We start from the raw sequence: 26,434 nt of genomic DNA on the forward strand, positions 1-26,434 counted from the left end.
CTCAGGATCTTTGAAGGCTCAACAATTCCCCTTTCAACTGTTCACCTGGATCCTTTACCCAAGCCCCCCCCCCCACTTAATTTGTTTTCCTACTGGTTCTTTAGGGATCTTTCCACTGCAGGAACACGGATAACCTTAGCTTTTCACACGTACATGATTTTAAAAAAGTCCCACGTCTATGTTGTGTCTAAGGTGATGGGCAGTTTTCATCAACTTGTCCCCATCCTTCCAGCACTGTGTTCTAAAGTAATGTTACTGCAAGTGTAGTTGCTGGACCAGCAGCATCAGCATTACCTGGGAGACTATTAGAAATGCAAAATCTCAGGCCTCACCCCAAATATACTAAATCAGACTCTCCAAGTCTAGGATCCAGGAATCTTTTTTAAAAACAAAACAAAACAAACAAAAACCTTTATGGCTGCACCCACAGCATATAGAAGTTCCTGAGCCAGGGATTTGGTCCAAGATGCAGCTGAGGCAATTCTGGATCCTTTTAACCCACTGCACCAGGCTGGGGATCAAACCCACATTTCCACAGTGGCCAGAGCTGCTATAACCCACTGTGCCACAGCAGGAACTCCACCAGGAATCTCTCAAAAAGTTCTCCAGGTGATTTTGTCTCCATTTTAGAATTTAAGAAACACTGTAACATTTGTCATTTTGTACTTTTTTTCTTTCTCTACTGATACTGTTTGTTACTCATTGAAACTTTATCTTTGAATGTGGGAATTAAAAAAAAAATCTGCTCAAGCAACATGATTTGATAGATGCCATAAAATTTTACATGCCCAAAGATAAACAAAATATATTGTTGCCATGGTACTGTCTCTTTTTTTGTTAGTTTCAAGGCTGAGAATGAATGAATGAATGCATCAAAGAGAATATCTAATATCCTTTGGACATCAAGATCCAGGAGGAAAATGTGTTATGATAATTTGGATTTTGTTTCTGCTCTGTAATAGAGAGATCCAAAGTAATAATGGAAATGGATTAATCATAGTAAAAGTTTATTTCCTCCTATGTAAAAGTCTAGGTGGGGAGCATTGTAGTTCCAGTTATAATAAGGAATCCAGGCTTGTTCTGTCTTGCTGCTTTGCCATCCTCAGACTTCATCATTCATTTTGTGGTACAAGATGACTGCTCCAGCTACTACGATTATATCTGCATTCCAGCCCATAGAAAGAGAGAAAAGGAAAATGAATACCATAAATAATCCTATGAGACAGTATGGCCATAGCCACAGAAGATGCTAATCCAAATTGCACTGGGTGCTGTGTGGGTCTTGGTCCTCTTTGACCACCGATTCATTCCTCCTCTTCTCTGTTTTGTCAAAGGGCAGAATCTCTCATGCGCCTCTTCCAGGTGACTGAATTCAGTCATTGGAACACACCGATGAGAGATTAGCAGATAGGAGAAAGGGAGCAATGGAGGAATTTTTCCCCATCTGCTTCTGTCTTCATGCAGTGATTCCAAGGATAACTGTCTCTCTGAGGTTCCACTTCCCACTGGTTCATGGGCTCTAGAAAAACTGCCTCCTTTCTTTGTCTTTGGAGTCATCAGGTGGTAGTACTTCCTGGTGTTGTTAATGCCTGGGTTGCTTCATCATTCTGTTTTGTTTCATCATTCATCCATCACCTGGAATCAACTCATTGTATGAAAATCCCCCAGTTGTTGGTAAAGTAGCCAAACCCTGGAATATAGAAGGGGATACTCTATCTTGGGGAGAATTCATAGAGGTAGTGACATGTGTTCTAGATCGTCAAGGTTTGCTGACTGATTTCTGTTAATTCCATGTTGATCTTTCTGCACCCTGGGTCTAGGGAAGATATGAAGTAAGACGTGGTTTGGGGCTCAAATCATTCAGCACAGGATTGGTGGAACTCAGAGCTGTGGGTTTCAACTGCTTCCAATGCAAGTTTTCTTGACCTCCATGCTATTGACATCTGGGGGCAAATAATGCTTAGTTGGCAGGATGTCTTGTGAATTGTAGGATGTTTAGCTGCATCCTTGGCCTCTACCCTTTAGATGCCATAAAACCCCTGTCCTGGCTAATTTATGATGACCAAAATTGTCTCCAGACATTGTGAAATGCCCCTTGGTGGGAGAGGGTGGTGGTGAGGGGTTGTGGGTGAAATCACTCCTGTTTAGAAACACTGTGCTGATGGCCCAGCATCTGGGCACTGAACTGGAGAATATTTTGATTCTAAAGGTCAGAAAGTCACCATCTTCCTTGGAGTTCCTGTCGTGGCTCAGTGGTTAACGAATCTGACTAGGAACCATGAGGTTGCAGGTTTGATCCCTGGCCTGGCTCACTGGGTTAAAGATCTGGCGTTGCTGTGAGCTGTCGTGTAGGTTGCAGATGTGGCTTGGATCCCGTGTTGCTGCGGCTCTGGCGTAGGCTGGCAGCTATGGCTCTGATTTGACCCCTACCTTGGGAACCTCCATATGCCATGGGAGTGGCCCAAGAAATGGCAAAAAGACAAAAAAAAAAAAGTCACTATCTTCCAGAAAGTGCAGCTGCCACCCTACCCTCTCCTTCATCTTTACTTCCCTCAGCTGGCGAATGCCTTCATTTCTGATAAACACTGTCTACTAGAGAACAACGATCCCTTAGTCTCTAAGGGAGTGTCAGGGCCATTGTCTTCATGCCATTGAGTGGTGACACAAGAAATGAGGAGTCATCACCATTATAATATTATAACTATTCTCTGAATTTTGAAATTAAATCTGAAGGATGTTTAATTTTATCCTTATGACCAATCTTTTTTTTTTCATAAGACAAATTTTCTGCTTCTCTTGCCCCCAAATACACATCAATCCTGGCCTACTGAACAATAAAGGAACAAGGGAAAAAACATTCTCTCGCTGAGGAAAGAAAAAAAAAAAACAAAAACACTTACTGATATCATCATTCCATCAATAGTTCTGTACTACAAGTCATACATCTTTCCTGCCTGTCAATCTATTTAATTTATCTTTATAACAACCCTGCAAAGTCAATATGGTTTTTCCTATATTACAGTCAAAGAGTCAACTTGCCTAAAGAAATACCAGTGAGTATTGGTGAAGGCATCACAAGATAACAGTAATACTTTATATTTGCATTGTGCTTTCTAAAATTTTAACTATTGTTTTTACATATGTTAAGTTGTACTTATAGCTTAAGTACTATGAGAGTCCAGAAAAAGCTATAAAATATTTTTGTGTGTGGAGAAAGTTTGTGTGTGGAGTAATGAATAAGGAATTGAGTTGATCCCTGAAGGTGACATGAGTCTGAGCATTGCTGCTGGTATTATTGATGGAAGTGATAGTGGAGAGTTCATTTTGGACAGAAAATGTGAGCAAAGCCCAAGAGTCAAGAATAAGGAGGTGTGAAGTGAAAAAAGGGAACAGGCTAATCCAGCTGGAGCAAATGATTCATGATGGTAGGGAGAAAGATGGGGTGGGTATGTCTGATGGGGTCAGATCATGCAGACAAGGGAGTTAGGGTATTATGAAATAGTCATTGAAACACACTGGAAGTTTGTAAGCAGAAATGAACATTTTGGATCCTACTCAGTATCACCTCCTCTCTGATGCTCTGTGTTGGGGGTCAGTCTTTTGGTATCCTGGGAATTCCCTTGATCATGGTCCTACAAGTCCATGTCAATGGCTTGAAGACTGAGCTCTTTGAGGACAGAGCTCTGACTTACCTGTCCTTGGGTCCCCAAGGCCGGGAACATAGGAGCCCTCAGTGAATAAATGAACTCTGACAGGGAACCATGTGCTCCTCCAACTCCTCAGCACCCTTTGAAGAAGGTTTCCAAGGAGAGGAAGGCCACTGGACATATGCAATCACAGATTTTGAAAGAAGGAAGGTACACAGATGGAATCACAAAGAGGTTCACTTGAGGAGAGCACAGTTGGAGAGGAGATGAACTGATGGAACTCCAGGTTGTGGGGGACAAGAAATGTGGATGAGAATGACTGCAGGAATCAAAATGTATTTGAGAAGCATGTCCATCCTCATTCATCCTGAAATATGGTATATTTCAGATGTTAAGGGATAATTAGCCATGACCACTGCTACAACATATGTTTGCTGCTATTCTGTAGGAAATAAAATAGTCATTCTTCTGATCTAAAAAACTGAAAAATATCCTTCCAAATGTTTCTCTCTTCCAGAATCCTCCACCCCCACCCATTCACATTAGCTGATTGGACGTGTTCCCACCAAATGAGTCAGTCAGATTAGAACATTAGTCTATTTGAGCAGATGTCACTTAAAAAAAAAAAAAAAAACCACAAAAAAACACCCCCCAAAAATTGCACCATTACACAAAGCTTACCAATAATGCCTGTCATGTAGCGATGGTGCTGATATAAAGAAAAGGAGTAATTTTGGTGAATTCAAAGAAGATAAGATTACTGTAATTATGGGACACTGCTTCTTAATAATCTCAGAAAAAAGAAAGGCTGTTTTGTATCATGTTGAGATACAGGAAGGAGGCGAGAGAAAGCCTGGCAAGGAGGTAGGCTGTCAGAGGGGAGGAGGTGGGAGACAGTAGTATTTACTGGTGGTGTTCTTGTGGCTGACAGCCTGCCTTAAACTGAACATTTCCCTAAGAGAAAATAAGATTTTGAAGGTCACTGGGGGAAGAATCCAAAGGGTTTTCTCAGAATAAACTATAACTTTCTCTCTTCACATGTTGCCTAGATCAAGTCCTTTCCCTTCTATGAAACCACCCCATTTCACCTCAGTCTGCAGCAGAACTCTTTACCTCCTGAATGGCAGTATCAGTCAGAGAGCACTTAATCAGGGTGAGTTTTATGACATCAGTGTGGATGAACCAATTATCTTCTATTACTATTTAATCTTTTTTGTGTTCACATAGAGATCCCCTAATATACTGACATCTTTTTGATGATAGCATGGTGATATATCCCACCCTAGGGTGCCCTAGAGTGTCATAAATAAAATAGGTCCTCAGTGAATCTTGGTCAGTTGATTGATTAGATATTAATGCAATGGCTGTCAGCTAAGGTGGTCTACCTGTGTGATATGGGGGTGATGAATTAAACAGAGAAAGGAAACTAACATCCATTGAGTACCTATGAGCCAAGCCTTTTTTCTAGGATTTGATTATCTCAACTTGACCATTTGAAAACACTGTGAGGTAGATATCCTCAAATTAAAGGTAAGGAAATGGAGACTTGGGAAAATTAAACTGGGATTCTAAGGCCACACAACTATAAGTGGCAGAAGTTGGGATTTAATCTTAGACTTGTCTGACTCCAAGTTTACGTGCCTTTCAGATTAAGCCTAATCCTCCCCCACTATCTTTTTTTCCTTTGACCAAGATCAGAAACTATATCAGTTTTATCCCAGTAGCTTAAAATGGTCAAATTTATATTTTTCAAAGTGAAAACACTCCTGGGGCAAGGTATGGTAGGCGGACCTAGATTCCCCCACTCCTACCTCTAAATGCCCACATTCTAATCCCTGTAAATTGCGAATATATTGGGTTACATTGTTTAGGGAGATCAAGGTTACAGGTAGAATTAAAGTTGCTAAATATCTAACCTGAAAATAAGGATATTATCCTGGATTACCTGGGTGTCCCCAACGTAATTATAAGGGTTGTTACTTGACAGAAGAGGAAAGGAAAAGAGATAGAGACATTTGATGCAAGAAGGCCTTGATGTGCCATTGCTGGCTTTGAATGTGGAGGAAGGGGTCGCAAACCAAGGAATGTGAGCAGCCTCTAGAAGCTGGAAAAAACAAGGACATGCATTCTCCCTTGGACACTCCAGAAAGGAACTCAGCTCTGCTGACACCCTGATTTTAGCCCAGGAGACTTGCCTCAGACTCTGGTAAGATAATACATTTGTATTGTTTTAAACCACCTAGTTTATACTAATTTGTTGAGTGGCAATAAGACTCTAATACATGAAGCAACCATAAATGTGGCGCCTGTTACTGTTACAAACTTCGGGAGGATTTAAGATCAGGTTTGAATGGCTTGAAGAAGAGAACAGGAGTCCACTGATCTTATACAAGAACGTGGAGAGATAGGAAAACAAAATCCAAGACAATATAAAAGGGTATAGTAGAGGTCAGCGATGAGGGTGGCAACTACTGGAAGGCGGGGATCATGTTCACCCACCTTGGCAGCCCTGTGCCCTGTACAGGGTCTGAGGTATAGCAGGTGCTCCCTTCAAAAATCACTGATTCATCAGAATAAATGAGTAGAGGAAATTGATGAAATAAGGGAGGGAGAAGAGAATGACCGGAGGAAAGAGAGAAAAGAAAGCACGTAAATATGTACGGGGATGAGTGGCACCGTAAGAGGGAAATAAGGTGGGAAACAGCTAGACTGAGGTTCTGGAATATATTTAGCTAAAGTTAGTCCTTCAGTAAAGTGTGAAACCTATTCTGGAAACCCCATAGACAGCAAAATACTTGCAATCTTCTCACCAATATCATCACTGGCTCTTTAAGTTTCTCAACCCATTATTTCTTGTATATTATTTCAAAGGAAAAAAATTAACCAAATAGAAACACAATCCTTCCATATGACAGTCAAAAGGGAGTGGAGCGACATTACTTAAGAACAATGGTTTTGCAGGCAACGGATTTGAAAAAAAAAAAAATGTGTTTTTAGAAAAACATTTCTGACATCTCAACTTTTCGCTCCACTGAAACTTCATTCAGAACACATACCTGAAGGATCAAGTGATAATCTCCTTTTCACTTAGACTGTGTTCATTAACTTTATTCTTCTACTGGAAAACTTAAACACAATGTTAAAATCAGATTCCTCATTGTTAATTCTTAAATCCTCTCAGTTCTCATAAAACTGGAGACAAGGTCTCCAAGTTTGACAATATCCAAATGCAGGTGTTAGGTTACCTGCACCTCAGCAGTCTGGCCAACATTTCTTTTTAAGATGTATAATATTTATTGTTTTAAACTGTAATCTGAAAATCATTGTCTACAAACCCATTTTCTCTGAGCATTAGAAATATCGATTACATAAGAACCACGTCTCAAGTTCAGGATATGAAAGATATTAAGTACTTGTACCTTGTTACTATCTTTCTCTTTAATCCTTTCATATTCTCATTCTTCCTCACTCTTTTTCACAGATATATAAGCATGCACATTTGTGTACACACATACACATTTCTAAATTTTCATCTACTTGCATTAAAGGATTCATGGAATAGCTCCAGTTAGGGGTCAACTAAGCCAGTCTCCTTCAATAGATAATGAGATGAGATTCGTGGCCAACAGAGATAACCAGATAGTGATAACAAGAAACTCAAATCCAGCTCTCCTGATTCCCCTCAGAACCATGTGTTTTTCACTTTAAAAAACTACCCCTAAGTGAAATAAATATGTCTATGAAAATACCCAGAGCCCCTGTATTGTGCCTTTTCTTTCTCCTTTCCCTCCTTCCTCCTCCCTCTGCTTAGTTTGCATTCTTCTTTAATCAAGTCTATGATATTTTTCTTTTTTTTATAATTTTTTTTATTTTCCCACTGTACAGCAAGGGGGTCAGGTTATCCTTACATGTATACATTACAATTACATTTTTTCCCCCACCCTTTCTTCTGTTGCAACATGAGTATCTAGACAAAGTTCTCAATGTTATTCAGCAGGATCTCCTTGTAAATCTATTCTAAGTTGTGTCTGATATATGATATTTTTCAAACCAGGTAGATAGGGAGTCAGATGTTTTATTGACTGTCTTGGAGTAGTCATACCAAACAGATGCAAAAGGATAACTGGGAAGAAGGCTGATGTTGGTAGAATTAAAGAACATTTAAAAAATTTTTCATTAATTGGGAAAAATTATGCAAACTATTACATCCATATGATGAAAATTAGTGCCTCAGTTATAAATAATGAATTAGCTTTATGTATACTGATATAGAACATGTATCTCTGGTACATTAAATGAGAAAATTAAATTTCAGAATGCAATGTATAGAGTTATATTTTTGTTAAAATAGATAGAAAAATATGTGGAAGGGTATACATCAAATTGATTTTATTGGTAATATATGGGGAGTGGAGTTATAGAAAAAGTGGATTTTTGTTTTTTTGCTTTAGAAACTTCTGAATTTTTTGCAAGGAGCATGTCTTCCTTTTTGTAATTTAAATAACATTAACAGAGAATTGAGTTAGCCTGGGGTATGGATCTTTACCAGATAAAAGGTGACCACAGATCTACATCCTTGGTACCACTATGGTAAAGTTCATCCTCTCATATCCCTCCTTTGGCCTCTGAGCCAGTCCTCACAGAGCTGAGTCCAACTCTTTAGCCCCTTTTTCTTTTGCTTCCTGTCTCCTCAGTTACTGTATGGTAAACAAAGTTTTGCTCTAAGACCCAGACTCCAGTGGTCCTACCAAGATTTCTGGGAAGCTCTGATGTCTCCACAAGTCTGTTTCTCCGACACCAGCCTCAGGCTCCCTGGTGAGTCAGAACAGGTATGTGGCCCTTACACAGCCCTTACACAGTCTTATGCATAAGCTTCACTCACAAGCCTGGAATTTGTGGATGGTCTCCTCTTTATATTTGAATACCAGTCAGCTCACCAGGGCACTACAACTACCATTGCTCATACCAGTCCCTGCTTTGGGGTTGGATGGCTCCCTATAGCTCCAGCTTGAGGCTGCCTACTGTGCATGGACAGATCTTCTACACAGAAGGTTGCCCCTGTCTGGCCTGAACTCTTGCTATGGCTCTACCCTGCTTTTAAACTGGAGTACTTGGATGCGGTTAATTTCTGGAATTTAACGAATGATGTTATCAAGCCCCTTTTGTGCCCTGCCCCTGGACCTTCTATTACTTTCCCAGAGTCACTTTTTATAAATCCAACCTCCACTCTGCCCTAGATTTTTCCTATTCTATCACCACACATTGTGACATTCCTCTTTGATAACCCTGGAGTGGAGTGTGACCTGTAAAACCAAGAGACCAAACTTAAATAAAATGATTTAGTTCAGTTTCTTGCTAATGATTTCTTGAACAGTCTCTGACTTCTAGCTGGACAGGACCCCAGGCTGAAGGGTGCCATTGAAAGTTACTAAGATTCCTAAAGAGCTTATACTTTGTCACATGATTCTCTCCCCCAGAGAAGACTGATTGCCCCGATATTGATCTGGAAGATAATCATGTCCCTGAAACACTAGCTAGAGCATTCCATATCCCATTCCGGGATATAGTGGGGCAGCATGTCACTCTCCATCAAAGCTCCACTGGATAATGGAAAAGCCTGTAGCTTTGGAGCTCAGGAAACCTTGTCTTAAATCCTAGAAGTTTTACTTGGTTGGCTTATGCAGTGACTTGACCTCCCTGAGCCTAAAGTTTTTAAATTAAGATCAAGACTTGTCAAGCCTCTTGGCAAGGCTAGAGATAGTGTTTGTATAAAGTGACTGAAAGTAGAGCTGTTGCATTTGAAGCAGAGGTTGCAATCCTGCTATTCTGCCTGCTTGGCCCTTATCTATTCCTCCCATTCAAACCAGCTCCTCCATCTCCAGGCAGCTCCAGGTCTGCTTGGAGCTGTTTCTGTATTGCTTTTCTGGACACGGTGTGAATGTCTCTGCTCTAGATAATATGGAGTCTCTGACATGAAACTCAGAAGTAGAAGCCATTAATACACCTTAGTACTGAATCTATACAGATGCCTGCAACCTCAAAAATAAGTGATGGATTAGGAAGATATGGCATGTGTACACAATGGAATACTACTCAGCCATAAAAAAGAACAAAATAATGCCATTTGCAGCAACATGGATGCAACTAGAGACTCTCATACTGAGTGAATTAAATCAGAAAGAGAAGGACAAATACCATATGATATCACATATCTAGAATCTAATATACAGCACAAATGAACCTTTCCACAGAAAAGAAAATCATGGACTTGGAGAACAGACTTGTGGTTGCCTGGGGGAAGGGGAGGGAGTGGGATGGATTGGGAGCTAGGGTTTATTGGATGCAAACCATTGCTTTTGTAATGGATTAGCAATGAGATCCTGCTGTTTAGCAATGGAAACTATGTCTGGTCACTTATGATGGAGCATGATAATGGGATAAAAAAAGAATGTAAACACGTATGTGCAACTGGGTCACTATGCTGTACAGTAGGAAAAAAAATGTATTGGGGAAATAAAAATAAAAAAATAAAAAATAGAAAGGCATCACCATGCTGAAAAAAAAAAAAAAAAAAACCAAAGGTAGGTGATGGCACTATGACCAACTGCCCTGATGTTCCTAGGACAATCCCTATTTTGGCACTGAAAATCCTTTCATCCTAGGAAACTCCCCAGCACCAGGCAAACCAAGACAACTGGTTACCTTAAAAGACGACGACAGATCCAAAGTGGGGATCTAATGCTAATGCCCAACTACTACAGAAAAGATTTGTACACAAGGATGATGATGAGAGACTATTTAGTTGAAATACATAGACAATAGAGGGGAAAATCAAATTCAACCCAAAAGTATATTTATTCACATGGACTATCAGGTAGTTACTAAAAACATATTTTGATGTACATTTAGAAATAGGAGAAACTTTCATGCTGCAATGCTAAGTGAAAAATCACAGTACAAAACTATTTATGTGGAACATTGGGGGTATTATTGATAATTTTCCTTTCTTATAAATTTGTTATCAGTTTGTATTACTTTTATAATCAAACAAAAGTTCAATAATCATGTTGAGATACAATTGGTAATTAATCTTAGAGATTAAGTTTAGGTAGTCCTAATTTCTAGAGCATCAGATGCCCGAAGGATGCCACCTAGGGTAACCAATCACTTGTTTTACCTGGAACAAGGGGGTTCTTGGGACACAAGACTTTCAGTTTGAAAACTGGTAAAGTCCTGGTTACGCCAAGATGAGTAAGTCACTTTAACTTCTCCGTCTCTCTCTACCCAAACAGACCTTACAGCTTCTCTATAATTTGTTGTTTTCCATGTGAGAAGTAGCTGAGACTATTGGTGAGTCTAGTAGGTGGACTCGGAGCCTGTGAAAAAAATTAGCTGCCCTTCTCAACCCAAGCATCACTCAAGATTGCAAAGATCTGCTTAACTGGCAGACCAACTAGATAGTGGGAATCAGGGACCTTGGACCCCTAGGACTCCACCCAGTACCTCAGGATGTATGCAATAGGTGAGTATGGCTAACTGAAATCACAATGTAAAGATGTGGCAGAGCAGGGATACCAGAAAAACCTCATTAGCCCCATGGGTAGAGACTCTTCCCCAAAGTAGGAGCCAGAATATCCTCATGAAAAGGAGCTGTTCTGATGATCAGTGGTGACCAGTTTCCATAAAATCATCAATGTAGGCAACTAAGGTGCCCCACGAAAGAGTTAAAAAGGGGCACTGGCTCTTCTGTACCCCTAGCTAATAAGTCCTCAAAGGACATTTCCCTTCATGCTGCAGATGCTATGGCAGTATCTCAGCTTCAAGTTAGCCCCATCCAATATATTTAGGTCCCTCTTCTATATGAGAAACCAATGTTAGTAGTAGTGGAATTCAGATGACTTGCACTGAGGAAACACACTTCCAGCACCACCCTGAGTGATTTTTGCAAAGTTTTATCCCTGAAACTAATATGTATGTATGTAATTTATTGAGATAGAATTTACACATATAATAAAATGCCCAACTCTCATGCATATAGCTAAATAAAACTGACAAATGGCCACACTCATGTAGCAACACCAGGATCAAAACATAGAATATTCCACCATCCCATAAAATTCCTTTATGCCCCTTTCTCAGTCAAAGCTCCACTACTCAGAGGCAACCACTGTTCTGATTTATATTTTCATACACCAAGTTAAAACTAAATACACCAGAAATGTGGCTGCAGAGCTTAGGAAACAACTTGAAATAAAAAAAAAAAAATCAACCAGAAATGAAGACTAAACTAGAAGAAACACAAGAGTGGATAAACCAATGTATAATGCCATTAGAGAAAAAGATTAAAAGGTAGACAATTTTTAAGATTAAAAAGAAATAAAAAGATAAATAGGATTTCATAGAAAGTGGCAAATACTGAAGAGAGGCAAAGACTACCTAACATATGGATACTAGGAGCCACACTACACGTACTAGTTATTTACTTACATAATTTTGTCCCATCTGTCTAGCTCCTCTTTGGTAGAGTCCCTGTCTTGAGTTTACTTATCACCCACTACACAGTAAATATTTTTTTAAAAAAATTTAAAGAAATAAATGAGGAAGCAAAGAAGAAAATGTAAAAAAAAAAAAAAAAAAGAAAAGAAAAACAAAAATCCCTTCCAACTCTGAATCTGTTAATCTGGGTATATTTGGCAGGGTGAAGATGACTGGCTCTCAATGTTTCTATAACTTAACAGGTGATAGTCCTTAGAAAATAAATTTCTTTCTTTCTGTCTTTTTTTTTTTTTTTTTTTTTTTTTTTGTCTTTTTGCTATTTCTTGGGCCGCTCCCGCGGCATATGGAGGTTCCCAGGCTAGGGGTCGAATCGGAGCTGTAGTCGTCAGCCTATGCCAGAGCTGACCCGCATCTGCAACCTACACCACAGCTCACGGTAATGCCGGATCGTTAACCCACTGAGCAAGGCCAGGGATCGAACCCGCAACCTCATGGTTCCTAGTTGGATTCGTTAACCACTGCACCACGATGGGAACTCCAGAAAATAAACTTCATTTTTAAAAATAACAATTTCTGAGTCCTATAATTCCTCAGCACACTAGGTATCCAGTGACATTTGGATTGGAATAGTGGACTATTTCACTGTCACAGATAATGCTTCTAGTTTGTAAGAAAACTTTTGAGAGTCTGTCACTGACATAGTGGATCCAGAGCATTAACGGATACTTATATCCCTTCTCTCAAACTCTCAACTGCCCATCTTGCTCCTCGCTGCCTCCTAAAGAAGGACCATAATGTGTGATGGTGTTGGCATTCTGCCCAGGCTCAAGGTGGAGAATGACAAGAGGATCTTGGCTCAGCCTCCATTTTGCTGCTTCACTTGAGCAGGCCACTTGACCTCTCTCCTCTACGCCTGGCAGGTGCTTCTTCTTGCGTGGACCACTGAACCACGTTTATATTCTTCTCAGTTTCAACAGAGTCCTTTCCTTCCTTTGTTTCATTTTCCAATGGTTGACACACTCCTTCTCAGTGAATGTCCTGTGGTATATTGGTAGTCTTTGAGAATCTCTTTGGGGAACAGGCAGTATGATGCAGAGAAAGAAGAGAGAGCAATCAGATCTTCATTCAAGTTCTGGCTTTGCCATTTTTAAGGTATATGATTTCAGTTCCCTCGTCAATTAAAAGCAAATGGAATGGCAATATCTACCTCTCAGAATCATCATGAGCATTAACACAAGTTAATGCGTATGAAAGAGTTTAACACATAGTTGGTGCTCAGTAAATATTAAATTTCTCTTCTTCCGCCAGATGGGCTGTGGCTCAGTTGATCTCTAGATGAATTGATGCTTGCAGAATGACAGTATTTGTGCCATCTGTAGTAAATGTAGTGTTGATTAGGAACTCAAAACCAAACGAGAGATGCAAATGTATGGCATGATTTGGTCTGAGATTTTTGATATCCCAGTTTTGTTTCAGACTTAGAAAATAAATTCAGTATAGATCTGAACAAACCCTGCTTTTTTAATAAACAACCCCCCATAATTGTAATTTAGGTGGTGGCATAGGACAAGAAAAAATGCCTTCTTTTTAGAAGTAATATTTATTTCACTTGATTTTGGTTCATATGACTCTTTTAAAACTCCCTCTTTTTCTTTCACACTTGCACACACACACACACACAAACCAGCATCAGTATATTGCCAAAAGCAAATATTAGTGTATTACTAAAAGCAGATTTCTTATTGAACTACTGCCTCTACATAATGATTTTTTTTCTCTTGGCTACATGCATGGTATATGGAAGCTCCAGACCCAGGGGTTGAACCTGTGCTTCCGCAGTAACCAAGCCGCTGCTGTCAGATCATTAACCCACTGCACCACATCAAGAACTACGTAATGATCTTTAAACCAAAAGGAGTGATTGTCTTTGATAAAGAAAATCTGTATATGTTTCTTCCATCATGTTTTAAAAGATGAAGAGTCAGATGGCACTTGGTTGCTTGGGGCCTCAGTAAGAAGAATGGACAGATGGCAGGAGCCATCAGCAATTATTACCTGAAAATGGATAATTTTCCTATGATGGGGAGTCAGGCTGATACCACTGAAAGAGTGATCCCAGTTCTGTTAATCCTATGACCTTGAGTAAATTATAGCACCTCTAGAAGCTTTAGTTTCCCATCTATAAAATGAGGCATTTGGTGTAAATGATTTCTAGGATCTCTTCCAGCTCTGTAATTCCATGGTTTCTTGAGTACAAAAGTGATAATGCAACAAAAATCAACTGCCAGGAACAACAATAGAGGCCAAATGAGCTAGCCTGAGAATACTAAGGCAACAAACTTAAAATGAATCTGAAAAGCAAAGAAAAATGTTTTATGGGCCTGAAAATGGGTAAATTAAAAGATGGAGGAAATACTGGATTCAAACAAAATAATGTATACTTGGCAAGGGGTATATATCATAATCTCTGTCCTAGTTTTGATCTTTGTACTTTACTTTCCCACTGATAGAACCCCCAAAATTTCATGGATTGCATTCGAAGGTGAGACATTGACATGTTACTAAAGGGGAGGTACGATAGAGTAGCAAATATGGGAGTAATAATGTGTCCAATTAGAGTAATTAGAAAAAAGCATGATTAGATCCAAGTTGGGACTATTACTATGGACAGTAGTGAGGCATCTACTATGCAGAAAAAGTCAAAGATAATTTTCAGAACAAGGAACAAATATTGCACATCTTTTCTTATGGAGAAAGATGGGAGGCACTAAGGAAAACCATAGAACATATGAATTACATGATATCTTCATAGTACCCTTGGCAATGGCAATTTGGCAAGAAGTTTTTTGAGTTTGTGAGTTTGTTTACTGAGTGGGATGACATCTCTATTAACAAGAATCTTCCTACCACCCCATACAACTCATTCCATTTCCAGTTGAATCGGGTTTTTAGTTATTTCTTACATGGGATAAAATATAGATCTCTGTAGCATTGAATTGTTGGTCCTATTTTCAGTTCCAGGACTACAAGAGGCTTGAACTGTGAGTCTCATTCACTTCAAAAACAGCTGGCATACACCTTTGGAATCTCTTTTTTCATTTGTAACTTCTGTTTCTCCTTAATGGTCTAATATCCAAATACTTCACCCTCCTTTCATTGGAAGTTTTGTTATCTAAATCTGGCTTTCTATAGCAGTCCTAGATCCCCATATTTCTGTTTCCATGTCTGCCCCAGGTTCTTATTTGGTTTTTTCATCAGATAATAAGTCTATACATCTGGACACATGTAGCTTGAGCCTGTGAAATGCGTAGATAAGGCCCACACCTCAATAAGCAAAGTAAGCACTAAACTACAGTGGATAAGATCTCAGCACTGTCTCCATCATTCCAAGATTGAAAATAATGGTTGCCCACAGCTTTCTTCTCGAAAAATTCATGGATTTATAGCTCTGGTACCACCAAGCAATTGCTGGCAGTCCCACTAAATGCTTATTCTTTAACATTTGCACAGATTAACGTGGCTGTATAACCTCATATAACAGCCACACCAGAGATCTGATGTAATGTTAGACTCTAGGAAGAAAATTCAGAATATCTTAATAAAGGCAAATTTGTCAATATATTGCTCAATATTTTAAACAGCTTAATATAGCAGGATGGCCACAGATTTGGAATTATGAAGAACTGAATTCAAATTGTAGTTCTGCCACTTTACTGACATTTGGCTTTGGAAGGACTGAATTTGATCATAATGCTAAAATGTCTGGTACAGTCTATGATACACAGTAATTGCCCAGTAATTGTTACCATCTTTATTCCTTTTCCTGGGAAACAATCCCACATTGTATTTTCTGAGACTTCTTAGAAATCTCAAAGCAACACATTTTCATATCTTCATTTGAAATAAGCTTCCTAGCTAAGAAATACATCCTGTTAACCAAGACATCTGCCTCTTTGTACATTTCCTTAACAGTGTGATTAGTGACGCTGGACCCCTCGCAGTGATTTTTCCTCTTTGGGCTTATACTCAGTCACGTTGCCCCACTGCACACATCACCAGCTTCTGTACTTAATCATCTGTGTCACTCTCATGACTCCGAATTAACTGCAGTGGAATGAACAGGAGATTGTTTGGCATCTGGCCGAGGCTGAGTGAGCATTTCTAATGGGGGCTGAGCTGGGGCTGCTGAACTTTGAAAATTCTTGCAAACTGAAGAAAGCAAATGCCACTTTTTGAAAATCTGGAGAAAGATCAAAAAAAAAAAAAAAAAAAAAAAAACGAAACAAAACCCAAAACCCACAAGTGAGATTTTAATTTTTACTTAGTATTTTTAATATGATCAAAAAGGATTTATTTTTTCACACATCTAGGGTATTTTATGTTATGATACCTTACAAGCACTTTGTTTCATAGGGCTGAATGCTCAGCATGCTAACACAGTGATTAACCAAAAAAGTAAGGTGGGTGATCTGACATCAACAAAAATTGAACTGATGTCCAACATGATCTGAGACTTGTAGAATGTACCCAAAGAGCATTATGTTACTGGATTCTATTTTGGCTCCTTTCTGCCAGATGATAAAGTGTGGTGGTTGAGACAAAGGCTCTAGAACCAAGTTCATTTTGTTCAAATCCTGGCTTGACCACTTATTTGCTGTATGACTTTGGGCAAGTTATGTAATCTCTGTTGCCTCATCAATAAAATGGAATTAATACTACAACCTACTTCATTGGATGGTTTTGAGAATTAAATGCAATAATGTGTGTAAGATATTTTGAATAGTGGCTAGTGCTTATTTAGTTTTATGTGTAAGATTACCATTATGGTCAAATTTCTGATAAAATACCTAAGCTCAGAAGGAATCATTAACTTCCATTCTTCAATTGAACAGTAATTGCTGAGCAGTTCTTATTTTTATTAATTTAACCAATATCATTGATTATTTAGAAGGATCCAAGCACTGTTCTAAGTGAACAGAGGCAAATAATTCTAGCAAAGTCCATGCTTCCAGTGCTCAGAATCTGTCTCCTCGTAAATCCCACATTGCTGTTCTTGTATTTGGGATCACGTGGAATAAATTTGCTCCCTTTCCTGCATGGCTGCATCCCTTTAATGTGAGAATAGTTCTACCTTCTTTACTTTCAAGTTTTCTTATTAAACAGGTGCAATTCTTTCAACTACTCATGATATGGCAGATAGTTTCCAGCTGTGTTCCTGGAACTCTTTAAGGAGTGACGAGAGGAAGGAGTGAGCTACATGGACTTTAACCAAGGCAACACTGGGGCTCGTATCCTGTTCTTAGCAGTCCTCCAAGTTCTACCTGCTTTTGCTCTTGACTTTCTTGCTCCTGCTGTAGAACTACCTTTCTTACCTTTGAACCTTTAAATGGGGCTTTAATTCAAGTCTATTCTCTAGTTCTTTCTACACCTGCTTATTTTTTACCATCCTGCTGCTGGGATCCTATTCAGACAGAACTCAAACAGTCCTAAGTAGGTCCAACCCAGTCCATACATAACCTAGTGTGTTTTAAGTCACTGTAAATTTTCATTTTTTGTAAATGCTTTATGTATTTTATTATACTATAGTTGATTTACAGTGTTGTGTAAATTTCTGTTGTACAGCATAGTGGCCCAGTCATACAAGTATACACATTCTTTTTCTCATTCTATCTTCCGTCATGTTCTATGCTAAGAGATTGGATTATATTTCCTGTGCTGTACAGTAGGACCTCATTGCTTATCCATTCTAAATGCTTTGTTTTAGTTGTACTAAACTCTTTGACCTCTGAGCAAGATTTTCTCATAATGAGCAAGACTTTCTCATAATAAGGAAGGGAACAAAATAAATGATTCATATGTTAGTGAATCCACATTGCCCTTGATTGAAAAATACACCAAAATTTTGTCACACACACATGCGATCAAGTAAACCATACCCATTTTTTTTTTTTTAATGGCCACACCCAGAAGCATATGGAAGTTCCAGGCCAGAGATTGAATCTGCGCTTTAGATGCAATATACGCTACAGCCATAATAGCAATGCTGGATCCTTAACCCTCTATGCTGGGTTGGGAGTGAACCTTGCCACCATAGAGACAATGCCAGGTCCTTAACCCGCTGTTCCACCAAAGCAGGACTTCCACAATGCTTTTTTATCACTTAGAATTTGTATTTATACTTACTGAAGGAATTATTTTAGACTCATTTAGCAGTAGACCTCTTTAGTCCCATGTCACTCTTGTGTGTAAATAATAGCAAAGTCTCATGATGTTTCAAAGACTCATTTTTTAACTGTTCATATTTATATAACCATAAAATGCTTAAAAGATCAACATAATTTTTGGTTAGGTAGAGCTCCTGGACTTCATTCATCTAGGCCTTCATGAGCTCAAAAATCATCCTTTCAATGTTCTCTGCATGCATGGTAACATCTCTGAGAAACATCTTGTTTTGAGGAGGAAGTGGATTTATTTGTAGCTAATGAGGCTTAGGATTCAGGCCTCCTTGTTAGCATAAGCCCCTTCCAATTTCTGTTTGACTGTGTCATCACAGAATTTTGTTATATGAAAAGGTGATCAAAAAATATGTAGTCAGAATCTAGGAGGAAATTTTATGAAAAGTCATGCCAAGCATTTAATTAATAAAAACATTAATTTTGGGGTTATTGTATTTGTCAGCTTTTAAAAAATTATAATTTGTCATGATTTTCCCTTCTTAATAAATATTTGCCATTGTACCTAATTTTTATCCATAATTTTGTATTCTTCTTTCATAGGGAATCTATGACTTACATAAATCCAGTAATACCTGGATTTTCCCCATTCTTAGGTACAATTTCTTTGGTTTAAATTTAAATCTGGTGGTAGCTCCAGGCCATTGGTAATGCATACACCATCATAGTGATATGTTGCTTTTTATTACCTTTTCATTTTTTATCTGTGAAACTTCCTTAACATTGAAGGAATTATTTTGAGACTAGTTGAAACATATCATGATTTTACTAGTCAAATTTTCTATTTGACTAAGCTCAGTTTTGTTTCTCCTTTAATTGAGTCACATGTTGGAAGTTAAGAAGCTTCTGTTTAAAGTCAACTGGAAATTTCCGAAGAACTGATATTGTGCCCAGGGTATGAATTGGTTACAATAGCCTCTCATTGTTCTAAAATCCTTTTATGTATTCCCAGAGATTTGAGCATTTTTCTCTTGCTTTTAGCTGATATATGTCAATCATTTTTTAATTTTTTATTTTTAATAATTTCAAAATTATAGAAAAGTGGTAAAAATGGTGTGAAGAATTCTTGTATACTTTTCCCTCAGATGCCCACAATAGTAGTATTTTATTACATTGATTTACCATTCTCTCCCTATCTTTTTTTTTTTTTGCCTTTTTGCCTTTTCTAGGGCCGCACCTGTGGCATATGGAGGTTCCCATGCTAGGGGTCTAATCAGAGCTGTAGCTTCCAGCCTATTCCAGAGCCACAGCAATGCGGGATCCGAGCCACGTCTGCGACCTACACTATAGCTCACGGCAAATGCCAGATTCTTAACCCACTGAGCAAGGCCAGGGATCAAACCTGCAACCTCATGGTTCCTAGTCAGATTCGTTAACCACTGAGCCATGACGGGAATTCCCACTATCTTTATACATATTGTTTTTCTCAACCATCAAGAATAAGTTAGAGATATGATGACCCATTACACCTGAACACTTAGTATGTATTTTCTAAAAACAAGAACACTCTCCTAAATAACATAGTATAACCATGGAAACCAGGAAATTCACATTGGTACAATGTAATGTGCAATACATTGACTCTGTTCAAACTTTGCCAGTTCTCCCAATAATGTCCTTTTTAAGGTCTAGCATCCAAATGAGGATGATGCATTGTATTTCCTGGTGTTTCTTTAGTATCTCTCTCTCTCTCTTTATTTATTTATTTATTTATTTATTTTTGTCTTTCTGGGGCTGAACCTGCAGCATATGTAGGTTCCCAGGCCAGGGATGCAATCGTAGCTGTAGCCACCAGTCTATGCCAGAGCCATAGCAATGAGGGTACCATTTTCTCCACCCCTTTTCTAGCATTTGTTATTGCTAATGATGGCCATTTTGACAGGTGTGAGGTATGTACTTGAATCTAAGAGATCAACAACTAAAACAATCATGTATATTATAGACTGCTATAGCAAAACCCCATGGCCATGGCAAATGAAAAATCTTTAATAGATAAACAAACAAAAAAGTAAAAGGAATGGAAACCAACACTAAAGACAGTCATCAAATCACAAGAGGACAAATGAGGAAAGAAGAAAAAAAGACCTACAAAAATAATTAACAAAATTACAGTAAGAACATACATATCAATAATCACCTTAAATGTAAATGGATTAAATTCTCCAACCAAAAGATATACCAGATGAATGGATACAAAAACAACACCTGTATATATACTGTCTACAAGAGACGCACTTCAGATTTAGAAACACACACAGACTGAAAATAAGGAGATGGAAAAAGTTATTCTATGCCAATGGAAATTGATAAGTGTATTGCTACTTCAGCTTCTTCTTAAACAAAATAGGCTTTAAAATAAAGTCTATTGCAACTGACAAAGTACCCTACATAATAACCAAAGGATTAATCCAAGAAGAAGATACAGCAATTGTAAATATATATGCACCTGATATAGGAGAACCTCAGTATATAAGACAAATGTTAACAGACAGAAAATGATAAATTCACAGTAACAATAATTGTGGGGGATTTTAAAGTCCCACTTACATCAATGGACAGGTCTTCCAGAGCAAAAGTAAACAAGGAAACACAGGCCTTAAAAGACACAACAGACCAGGTAGACTTAATTTTTATACAGTATTCCATCCAAAAGCAGCAGAATACACATTCTTTTCAAGTGCACATGAAACATTCTCCAGAGTAGATGACATGTTGGGCCACAGAGCAGACCTCATTAACTTTAAGAAAATTGAAGTTGTATCAAGCATCATTTCTGAAGCCAGTACTATAAGATTAGAAATCAAATACAAGGAAAAAAGTAAAAAAACCACAAATGCATGGAGGCTAAACAATATGCTATTAGACAACCAATGGATCACTGCAGTAATCAAGGCAGAAGTCAAAAAATACATGGAGACAAATGACAATGAAAACAGGATGATGAAAAACCTATGGGATATAGCAAAAGCAGTCTCAAGAGGGAAGTCCATAGCTATACAAGCTTACCTCAGGAAATAAGGAAAAATCTCAGGTTAACAATCTATCATTACACTAAAGCAACTGCAGATAGGAGAATAAACAAAAACCTGAAGCTAGCAGAAGCAAAGAAACCATAAAGATCAGAGCAGAATTAAATGAAATAGAGACAAAAAAGCAAAAGATCAATGATACTTAAAGCTGGTTCTTTGAAAACATAAAATAGATAAACTTTTAGCTAGACCCATGAATAAAAAATGGGAGAGGGCCCAAATCAATAAAATTAGAAATGAAAAAGGAAAAGTTACAACTGACACCACAGGAATACAGAGGACCATAAGAGACTATTACAAGCTACCATATGCCAGTAAAATGGACAGCCTAGAGGAAATGGGCAAGTTCTTAGAAAGTTATAATCTCCCAAGACTGAACCATGAAAACATGAAGACCAACTACCAGTACTGAAATTGAATCAGTGATTAAAGGATCCCGACAAAAGTCCAGGACAATGTGGCTTCCCAGGAGAATTCTATCAAATACTTAGAGACAAGTTAACATATATCCTTCTGAAACTATTCCCAAAAAGTACAGAGGAAGGAACACTTCCAAACTCACCATCACCCCAATACCCCAAACACAGATAACACCAAAATAAAATACAGGACAACATCATTGCTGAACATAGACTCCAAAATCCTGAACAAATACTAGCCAACCAAATCCAACAATACATCAAAAGTATCATACACCATGACCAGGTGGGATTTATCCCAAGGATGCAAAGATTTTTCAATATCTGCAAATCAATCAATGTGAAACACTACATTAACATATTGAGAATAAAAACTATATGATCATCCAATAGATGCAGAAAAAGCTTTTGATAAAATTCAACATTTATTTATGATAAAAACTCTCCAGAAAGTGGGCATAGAGGGAAACTACCTCAACATAATAAAAGTCACATATGACAAACCCACAGCTAACATCATGCTCAATGATGAAAAGCTGAAAGCATTTCCTCTAAGATCAGGAGCAAGACAGGGATGTCCACTCTTTTCACTTTTATTCAACATAACCTTGGATGTCCTAATCACAGCAATCAGAATAGAAAAAGAAATAAAAGGGATCCAAACTATAAAAGAAGTTAAAAACTGTCAGTTTGTAGATGACATGATACTATACATAGAAAATCCTAAAAATGCTACTAGAAAACTTCTAGATCTTATCAGTGAATTCAGTAAAGCTGAAGGATACAAAATTAACACAGAGAAATCTGTTGCATATTTACATCCTAACCATAAAAAGTTCAGAAAGAGAAATTAAGGAAACAATCTTGTTTACCATTCCATCAAAAATAATAAAATATTATAGGGAATAAACCTACCTAAGAGGCAAAAGACTTGTACTCTGAAAACTATAAGACACTGATGAAAGAAATCAAAGATGACACAAACAGATAGAAATATATACCATACTCTTTGATTGGAAGAATCAATATTGTCAAAATGTATATACTACCCAAGGCAATCTACAGATTCAATGCAATCCCTACCAAATTATTAATGTCGTTCTTCACATAACTAGAACAAAAAAATTTAAAATTTGTATGGATACATAAAAGACCCTGAATAGCCAAAGAAAACTTGAGAAAGAAAAACAGAGCTAGAGCAACTAGGCTACTTGACTTCAGACTGTACTACAAAGCTACAGTCATTAAAACAGTATGGTACTAGCACAAAAACAGAAATATAGATCTATGAAACAAGATAGAAAGTCCAGAAATAACCCATATATCTATAGCCAATTAATCTACAACAAAGGATGCAGTAATATACAATGGAGAAAAAATAGTCTTTTCCATAAAAGAGAATGAAATTAGAAAATTCTTTAACACTAAACACAAAAATAAACTCAAAATGGATTAAAGACCTAAATGTAAGATCTGATAATATAAAACTTCTAGAGTAAAACATAGGAAGAACACTCTTTGACATTAATCACAATGTATTTTTGGATCCATCTCCTAGAGTAATGGAAATTAAAACCAAAACAAATGGGACCTAATTAAATTTAAACATTTTCATACAGCAAAGGAAACCATAAACAAAAGAGAAACCAATCTATAGAATGGGAGAAAATATTTGCAAATCATGGGACTGACAAGCGATTAATCTCCAAAATATATAAAGAGCTCATACAGTTCAATTAAAAAAAACCCAATCAAGAAATGGTCGGATCAGTCTGAATAGACATTTCCCTAAAGAAGGCATTCACATGGCTAATAGGGATGTGAAAAGATGTTCAACATGGCTCTCTATTGAGAAATGCAAACCAAAACTATTGAGAAATGCAAATCAAAATTATAATCAGAAATCATCTCACTCCAATCAGTATTGCCATTATCAAAATGTCTACAAATAGCAAATGCTGGAAAGGGTGTGGAGAAAAAAAGTAACACTCCTACACTGTTGATGAGAATGTAAATCGGTACAGCCACTATAGCGATTCCTCAAAAAAATGAAAAATAGGGCTACCATATGATCCTAGAATCTCACTCCTGGGCATATATGTGGAGAAAAACAATCCAAAAAAGATTCATGTACCCCAGAGTTTATTGCAGCATTATTTGCAATAGCCAAGACATGGAAGCAACAACCTAAATGTCCATCAATGGTTAAGTATATGAGGAATATGTGGTACAGCTATACAATGGAATGCCACTCATCCATAAAAATGAATGAAACCATTTACAGCAACACAGTTGGACCTAGAGATCATCATAGTAAGTGAAAGCCAGAGAAAGACAGGTATCATATAATATCACTGTGAGAAATCTAAAAAAAAAAAAAAGATACAAAAGATTTTTTATACAAAACCCACATAAATAGAAAACAAACTTACGGTTACCAAAAGGGGAAAGGGGGGGAAGGGATACAATAGAAATTTGGAATTAACATATACACATTATCTATTGTAAAACAGATAACCAAATGGACCTACTGTACAGCACAGGGAACTGTACTCAATATTTTGTAATAACATATAAGGGAAAAGAAATCTAAAACTGAATCACTTTGCTGTATACATGAAACTAACACAACATTGTAAATCAACTTTACTCCAATTTTAGACATTAAAAAAACCCCTAAGGATGAACAGAAAATTCTAAATAAAGTCTATACTTTGGTCTTGGTGTTTTGTAATACCAATGACACAGGGGACTATAAAGGAGGTAATTAACACAGTAGGGGTAGCAGTCCATGGGTCACAGCGTCTCAAGGTAACCCTGTCTAAACAGCTTGTGGAGATCCTAACAGGTGGCCACACATCATAATACCCTTGGGTTCCTAGCTGTAATCAGGTCGCTTATTCAAAACTCATGCCAGAAGACTTTCTTTAAGGATAATTGAAACATCCCCCTTTTTTAAAAAACAGAAATTCAAGACAAACGAAACACAAACTGTACACACAAACTCAAGCATTTAAAGAAACAAACAAACCAGTTCACAAATCAGGTAAAAATCCAACAGCTTTTTCCTCTCTCCAACAGGCCTCTCCACTCAAATTCAAAACAAATCTTATTCCAGAGAAAAAGCTCCTGTTGGAAAGGAATTAACATTTCCATCTGTAAACACCGGAGAGACTTACCCTGCTATAGGGAGCCCGCTGTCTCTCAAATTGATTCCCTGCTCCAACGCCCAAGCGCGGGAGCAGCTGGTGCCACTTTGGAGAATATTGAAGGGAAGATCCTCTGGGACGAGAGGTATGGGCAGCTGCTAGGGCCTTACTCAAAAATTCCCCACCTGGGGGCTAGCCATCTCTGATAGGCATGGCTCCTGGCTGGATGTGCCTAAATGTGTTTCCAAGTCCAAGCTCATACTGCTTGTTGCACAACGAGCTGTCGGGACAAGGAAGAGTGACTTTATTTGGAAAGCCAGCAGACCAGGAGCATAACGGACCCCTACCCCAAAGAACCATATTACCTGAGTTCGAACTCAGGCTTCTTTTATACTGACAGGGGAGGGCGTAAAACCAAACACTTCCGTTTCCGGTCAGCCCCTGGAAGCAGTGTGTTAATTTATTCCTCTTGACAGTCATTCTTCACAGGTGGGCCTGGTGAGGATGTTCCCTGTGAGCTAAACAAAGCTATTTTACCTTAATGCTTATTACCTGGGAGACAGGACCCTCACAGAGATAGACTATTATATATAATTTGGGCTTATAGGCCACATCTCTTCAGTGATTAACTTGTAATAGAATATAAAAGTTGTCTTATTACAACTATTCCTTCACCTTGGATACCTCCAGGAGAAGGCAGGATGAGGTCAATGTGAGTATTACTAATTCCTTCTGTTCTGAGTACTCAAACAAACTCTTTGCTGTGTTAAGCGGTTCTTCCCACTGCTATCAACAGTCCTTTAATTTAATTATCACCAGATGTAAAGAGATAAGAATAGGAAAAAAATGCATTTCAGGTCATGGAGATGACGATCAATGTAAACTAGCAAAAAAGACAAATTTCAGTGTGGGAAGACCTAGGTTCAAATTTCAAATCTGCCGGTCACTGTAGAATGTTAAGGAACATATAACTTTGCCTGAGATCCAATTTTCTAATGGGGATAATAATAGTTACCTGATGTGGTAGGTGTTAATGTGAAAAACCTGGTATAAGTGTTTTCACAAAAATTTGTTAAATGGTGCTTTGGAGAAACTGGACAAAAGTAAAGACATTTTTAAAGGGGCCATCTTGATTACGAATGCACTAATGAAAGGTACATCATCTATAATTAAACAAATTACTTTCTTTTAAATCTTACTAAATAAAAAATTAATATTAAAAATCCATTAAAATGGGAATTGGAAAGTATGAGATCCAGAGCACTGGTAAAGCAATACTCAGAGAAAGATAACTTCTGCATTGGAGAGGCAGTGAGGTAACAAGAATGAATATTAACTGATACAGGTAAGACTGTAGGTGGGATGGCAAAATGTCAAGGGCTTTTCCAATCATAGCTTTTATATTCTCCATTATGTAAAAGCAAAGTCATCTATCAATAATGAGGAGGGATATGGTTGAGG

General features: G+C 37.9%; 1 long non-coding RNA gene and 1 pseudogene across 1 annotated transcript; both read right to left on the minus strand.

Moving 5' to 3' along the window:
• Positions 1 to 26,434, minus strand: part of LOC106510108 — a 198,604-nt pseudogene that overhangs the window by 52,724 nt on the left and 119,446 nt on the right.
• Positions 978 to 25,321, minus strand: LOC102162289. The gene is made up of 2 exons (XR_002343350.1): positions 25,004 to 25,321; positions 978 to 1,161 (listed from the first exon to the last, which is right to left on the minus strand). It is a non-coding gene; the product is annotated as an uncharacterized LOC102162289 (long non-coding RNA).

Source organism: Sus scrofa, chromosome 4 (genome assembly GCF_000003025.6).
Source record: "Sus scrofa isolate TJ Tabasco breed Duroc chromosome 4, Sscrofa11.1, whole genome shotgun sequence".
In the NCBI taxonomy this organism is placed as follows: Eukaryota; Metazoa; Chordata; class Mammalia; order Artiodactyla; family Suidae; genus Sus; species Sus scrofa.